General features: G+C 34.0%; 1 protein-coding gene across 1 annotated transcript in view; it reads left to right on the top strand.

Moving 5' to 3' along the window:
• REV3L (REV3 like, DNA directed polymerase zeta catalytic subunit) overlaps positions 1 to 7,198 on the top strand; it is a 200,323-nt gene that overhangs the window by 155,788 nt on the left and 37,337 nt on the right. The window lies entirely within an intron of this gene.

The raw sequence follows: 7,198 nt of genomic DNA, 5'->3' as shown, positions 1-7,198 counted from the left end.
AAATAAAAGACATCCAGTGGAGAGAGAGGAGGTCAAACTCTCCCTCTTTGCCAACAATATGATCTTATACTTGGAGAATCCCAAAAACTCAACCACAAGACTCCTGGAAGTGGTCAAAAAATACAGTAATGTCTCAGGATATAAAATCAATGTTCACAAATCAGTAGCCTTTGTATATGCTAATAACAGCAAAGACAAGAAGCTAATTAAGAACACAATCCCCTTCACAGTAACTTCAAAGAAAATGAAATACATAGGAATATACCTAACAAAAGGGGTGAAGGACCTCTATAAAGAAAATTATGAAACCCTAAGAAAGGAAATAGCAGAAGATATTAACAAATGGAAGAACATACAATGCTCATGGATTGGAAGATTCAACATTGTTAAAATGTCTATACTTCTCAAAGCAATCTATAGATTCAGTGCCATCCCTGTTAAAATATCAACATTGTACTTTCAAGAGTTGAAAAAAATAATATATGTATTTTTTATAAATTGACTCAGAATGAGAGGAACTTGCCAGTTCAGGATTTCTTGTGTCGAATCTGTTTGCAAAGCACAGAGGCAACCTTGTTAATTTTTTTCTCTTTTTTTGATAAACCCAGATTTTGGCCTCCTGGAAGCCCTTCATTTATATAAATAAACAATGTTCCCAAATTTTTATTGTTTAGGACTTAGAGCATATTTTTCCATAAACTGTGTTATGTCTCATGATTAGAGTTCCAAATCAGTCTATAAAACCTTTCCTAATCTCTAACATTACTGATCTAGAAAACTTGTAATACCAGCCTGATTTCATCCATCATCCAAGGAATAATAATTAAATACTATTCCAATTTCTGAGGTGGAGCTATGTCCAGCACGCGGAGGTTTATATACCTGAAGTGGATAATAAAAGTTTTCTGCTCCACTTTCTGGATATAGAGCCAATTTACAGAAAAAAATCAGGATAAGTGAATTTTGTGTTTGGAATTTTGCTATCTCCTTTTTGTCACCTTCTCCCCCAAATGAGGAGGGATGTTTTGTACCCTCAGGATGTTTTGACGTTCTCCCATTTCAGCACTAACCAGGCCTGTCTTGAGTAGTTCATACTTTATAATTTTATTTCCCTTCCTCTTCTCTAAATCAAAACTTGTATTTGCCTATATTACTCTTGAGTTTGACAAAGTGTTAGGAGGATGGCATGCTTCTTTAGGTCACCAATTAAAAAAAGAAACCTAACAAAAGTTGATTTATCATGTTAGTTTTTTAAAAACCACAATTACCCATTATCTTTTTATTACCATGTGGTTAGACAGATAGAACTAAAAAGTAGGAATGAAAGTGAAAAGGTGATCTCATTTTAGAAAGATCACTTTTTAAATTTCTTCCTTTTTTTTTTTTTTTCACGGTTTTTGGCCAGGGCTGGGTTTGAACCAAGTGCCCTACTCTTTTGAGCCACACGCGCTGCCCATAAATTTCTTTTTTTTTTTTTTTTTGGAGACAGAATCTCAAGCTGTCACCTTGGGTAGACTGCCATGCCGTCACAGCAACCTCAAACTCTTGGGCTTAACATTTTTCTTGTCTCGGCCTCACCCACCAAACACTGGCTGTTTTTTTGTTGAGGTTGTCATTGTTATTTAGCAGGCTCAGGCCAGGTTGGAACCCACCAGCCCCCATGTATGTGGCCAACACCCTAACCACTGAGCTGCAAGCACCAAGCCCACTTTTTTAATTTAAAAAGCCCATTTTTAAAATGCTTTAAAAATATTAACTGTTCAAAGTATTTTTTATATTCATGCCTGTGTATGAGTAAATCTAGATCAAAAAACAGCAGTTATTGTCCATTAGATAAATTATACAAGCTAAAATATCCTTTGTTAAATTATTGGTAACCTTTAGTTATGAAAGTTAAAATGTGTTTAATTTATTTAGGTTACTTGACTGATAGCGTGGAAGAATACATTAATACAATGTGAAATGAATAAGTGGTCCTACCTTCTTTGTTAATAAAGAAATAAATAATTCTCTACTGTAATACTACAAATTTAATAGGACAGTTAACTCATTTATAAAATATAGTCTTGTTTTCTATTGATCATGTATGTTGTCACTGCTTAATCTGTTTTGTTACAGTTTTTGGTCCAGAAGGTTAGGTTCTCATATGTTAGGTTTATAACCTTAGACAAATTAACCACACAGTAATCCTCAGTTTTCCTATCTATAATATAGGGATACTAATACATTCCACTTCATAGAGTAAAGTAAAAATTAAACAAGATAGTGCATGTAAAATCTTTAGCATACAGAATACTCTCAATAAGTGTTAATTAATTGGTAGATCTTTCTTTTCAGGATAGAGAATTAGATACTAAATGAAAAGTAATTACTATAATTATCATAATAATAGAAGCTATAGTTATTAAGTTCTTACTTTTACCTAGCCCTTTACAACAGGTTTATTATTATTCCTGCTTTACATATATTAAAACTAAAGCCTAGAAGGTTAAATGATTTGCCTAAGGTCACATAGTAGCTTATAATAAAGCCACATTTTGAATGTAGGGCTATCTCACCCTGAAGTGCCCCAACTAACTTGAGAATATCTATTAGACTATATTTCTCAAAATGTGAAATAACTGTTTCTACTTTTTAAAAAAAATATGTATTTTATGTACTATGGTAAAAATATTTCTTTTAAAATATAGTATTAAACCCATTAACTTGAAATCCTTATAGACTATGTTCTCTCGGAGAATACAGTTGATCTTAATGATATGGATTTAAATCCAGAACCTTTTAGGTATCATTAGAAAACAAATGAAAGGCTCGGCGCCTGTGGCTCAAGTGGCTAAGGCACCAGCCACATACCCCTAAGGTGGCGGGTTCGAATCCAGCCTGGGCCGCCAAACAATAATGATGGCTACAACCTGTGGCCCCAGCTACTTGGGAGACTGAGGCAGGAGACTCGCTTAAGCCCAGGAGTTGGAGGTTGCTGTGAGCTGCGATGCCACAGTACTTTACCCAGGGGGACAGCCTGAGGCTCTGTCTCAAAAAAAAAGAGAGAGAATGAATGAATGAATGAATGAATCAGGAGCTTTTAAGACTGTTCAATTAATTTTGTATGCTAGGTATCTAGTATACACAGACTTACTTTCACCATTTTTGCCCAGAAACAAACTTTTATACCTTAGTAAACAATACCGGCAAAATTAAAAGGCTAACAATAACCTAGGAAAACAATTTCAAGAGAATAACAGTTAATAAATATATTAATGATTTATAAGTATTATATATTTTTAAATTAGCAAGAAAAATGTGAACAAAAAACATACAACAACAATTCTTAAAGGAAAATATCCAAATGTCTGAAATATTCAACTATTTTATATACAGTATACAAATGGCTACCTCTATAATAAATAGAAAATCATCTTATTAAAGTAATTTATTCTTAATATACTGATTATGTTTCTTTTTTTTTTTTTTTTGAGACAGAGTCTTACTATGTCACCCTCAGTAGAGTGCTGTGGTGTCACAACTCACAGCAATCACAAACTCTTGGGCTTAAGCGATTCTCTTGCCTCAGCTTCCTGAGTAGCTAGGACTACAGCACCCACCACAATGCCTGGCTATTTTTGGTTGCAGTTGTCATTGTTGTTTAGCAGGCCCAGGCCCACCAGCCTCGGTGTATGTGGCCAGTGCCCCACTCACTGAGCTATGGGTGCTGAGCCTGATTATGTTTCTTGATTGTACCATCAATTACAAAAATATATTGGCAAGAATCAGTGTCCTATCAAAAACAAATAGGACTTTAGGCTGAAGAAAATAATGAAAATAGAATTAAATTAAACATATTTTACCAACACAAATTTTTAAATGCATTTTCCTTAACAATTTATCACAGTACTTCCGTCAGTAACCTACCTCCTGAATTGCCATCTTTGGTTTTCCAGAAAGCATTCATATGTTCAGTAAACATCATTGCTAAAACAGATTCTTACATATATTTTTTCATGTTTTATAAATCTTGGCAAAAAGCTTATGTGTTGCCTGGCTTTTTCACTATTTGTATTAGTGTCTCATTTGGTACATTTCTCTGGGTCTGCCTTCTGTCCTTGTATTGAGAGAGCAAGTGTAAGTGTATTGCCTTTCATGTCCTATTCTAAAGCTCCACCCACACAGTCTACAGAAAGGTGAGCTATTTAATCCATTTTGTTTTGTTTTAAAGGGACTGATCCAGCTCGGCGTCTGTGGCTCAAGCGGCTAAGGCACCAGCCACATACACCTGAGCTGGTGGGTTCGAATCCAGCCAGGCTCGCCAAACAACAATGACGGCTGAAACCAAAAAATAGCCGGGCATTGCAGCAGGTGCCTGTAGTCCCAGCTACTTGGGAGGTGAAGGCAGGAGACTCACTTGAGCCCAGGAGTTGGAGGTTGCTGTGAACTGTGATGTCACGGCACTCTACCCAGGGGGACAGCTTGAGGCTCTGTCTCAAAAAAAATAAATAAATAAAGGGACTGATCCCATCTACCATGTATATGTAATGGATTATCTCAGATTTATATTTGGCAAATAAGTATTGTTGAAGGTTAACACTAATGACCTAAAAAAAAAAAATGCAGATTAAAATGTAATAATTGTTTTACCAGTCATGTTAGTAATAACTGAAAAAATTGTATTCCTCATTGTTGACAAGGTAGAAAACAAGCACTTTATCATCATAGTATGAACATAAATTTTTAAAACCTTTCTGGAAAGCAATGTGCTTTATGTTGAAAACTTAAATCTTAAGGAAATATTTAATCTCCTTAAAGCTCCTTAAAATTATTTAAGCAGCTTAAATAATTAAGCTATACAAAGACTTAGCTATAAAAATGTTCATCACTGCATTGCTTATAGTAATAAAAGTAATCAAGGCCAAGTAGTGGCTTACATCTATGCTTCCAGCACTGTGGGAAAGCCAAGATGAGAGAAACACTTGAGGCCAGGAGTTCAAGACCACTCTTAGCAATATAGCAATATCCTTTCTCTCCAAAATAAATTTTAATTAGCCAGTTGTGGTGGCACATACCTGTAGCCCCAGCTATTCACATGACTGAGGTGGGAGCATCTTTTGAGCCCAGAGTTTAAAGTTACAGTGACCTGTGATCATGCTACTGCCCTCCAACATAGGTGACAGATTGAGACCCAGGCTCTTAAAAAAGAAAAAAATCAGTAACAGAGGTTTGATTGAATAAATTATAATTATACAGTGATACACTTGATAGCTACAAAATAAATATGGACAAATAGTCATTTAAAATGTAAATTATAAAACAGTATTTGTTTACTTTGTAGAAGAATTGAGTGCTTATAGAGTTAGGATTTTTTTTATGTTTGCCTAATTCTTTTTAATAGCTTAATGAGCTTTAATTCACATATATTTCTCCCATTTTTAAAGTGGCTTTTTGTATATTAACAAGTTGTGCAACCATAATCACAGATAAATTTTAGAGTATTTTTATTACCCCCCAAATAAACTCTTCATTCTTTAACCATCATCCTTGAACCTTTTTATCTCTCCTGTCATCCCCTCAGTCTTCCCCAATCCCAACTCCCCTCCCTAGAACCACTAGATTAGTGGCCTATTCTGGACATTTCATATAAACAGAATCATACAGTATATAATCTTTTGTGACTGGCGGCTTTTAATATAATGCTATTTAGACTTATCCAGGTTCAAGCATGTACCTCATTTTCTTTTATTGCTGAATAGTATTCTGTTGTATGGATATAATATATCACATTTTATTTATTCCTTCATCAGTTGATGGAGATTTAGGTTATTTGCACATTTTGTCTATTATGATTTATTTTGTGGTGAACATTGGTATGCATCTTTTTGTATAGACCTCTGTTTTTATTCCTCTTGGATATACACCTAGAAGTAGAATTTTTGGTGGATTTTATAGTAACTCTGTGTTTACCATTTGAGGAAACATCAAACTTTTCCAGAGAACTTCACTATTTACATTCCTATCAGCAGTGTATGAGAGTGCCGGTTTCTCCACATTCTTGCCAATACTTATTATCTGTCTTTTGATTATAGGTTGATTTTTTTCTTCTCAAGTTTATTTTCTAATTTTCTGTATGTATTAGTCATATATCAAAGGAAAAGGTTTTTAAACTTTTTACTAAACAGTGATGTGACTATATTTTTCTAAAAGCCATACAATTAAAGGTTGCAATGTATATTTGAACCTTAATGTTCATTAAATGAGTAATTTTTATTCCTTACAATAAACCTTTAGGTCATGCGTATAGTTTAATAACATAATAATATTCAAAGTTTTTTGTATGGATTTTGTGAAGGTTTTGGTTCTGTTTTTTGCTTGCTTATTTTCTTAACAAAACAGAATAAAAGAGGTTAATTTTTTTAAAGGTTTAAGCCAAAAAAAGAACTTTTATGTTTTCACATGTATCAAAACTGATTTGATACACAGAGTTCTGACAATTAAGTTCATGAACTTGCCACCATGTGCTTAGGTTGGCAGCACTATACAACCAACTCAGTAAGGTTTCATAACCTTGGTGTATTAGTGTGTTTGCAGTTGTGCTTATGTCAGCATGTGGCAGTGTCTTGCTGAGTAGTGTTCATCATTGTTGTTGCATGTTTTTGTTTGCTGTAAAACAATAGCTTTGATGGTCATTCCAGAAAAAGACTTCCAAAATTGCTTTAAATGGTGGACTAGGTTCTTAGCTTCCCTTCCCAAGGGGGTACTTCAAAGATGACTACAGTGATACTCATCAATGAGGTATATAGCACATTTTCTAGGACAAGTTCCTGAACTTAATTGTCAGACCTTGTATATTTACTACATGTATTATGTCATAAAAATTATCTTCCCTTTTTTGTCATGTTTTGGGGGAAAAAAATAAAATTGTTTTTCTGATTTTTCTAAATTGACACCATATAACTAGACTGGTACTTATAATAATCCAGAGCCTTTATGTTCCTTTAAAAACCTATAGATATGATAAATAATATTGCAAATTAGCAATGACATCTAAGGGGGATTGTTAATTTTCTTACAAGAAGAACAAAGCAACGTTAAGCAAAATATTGAAAACAATTTCCCTTGACCTTAACCATATATCTTAAATTTTACATATTTTTACTGGCTTTTATGCCCTTGAAATACCTGAAATTGGCTCGGCGCCTGTGGCTCAAGC

This window comes from Otolemur garnettii, unplaced genomic scaffold, assembly GCF_000181295.1.
Source record: "Otolemur garnettii isolate 467f Iridium unplaced genomic scaffold, OtoGar3 scaffold00002, whole genome shotgun sequence".
Taxonomy (NCBI): Eukaryota; Metazoa; Chordata; class Mammalia; order Primates; family Galagidae; genus Otolemur; species Otolemur garnettii.
Note: the sequence above shows the minus strand (reverse complement) of the source record. Positions and strands in the feature narration are given on the sequence as shown.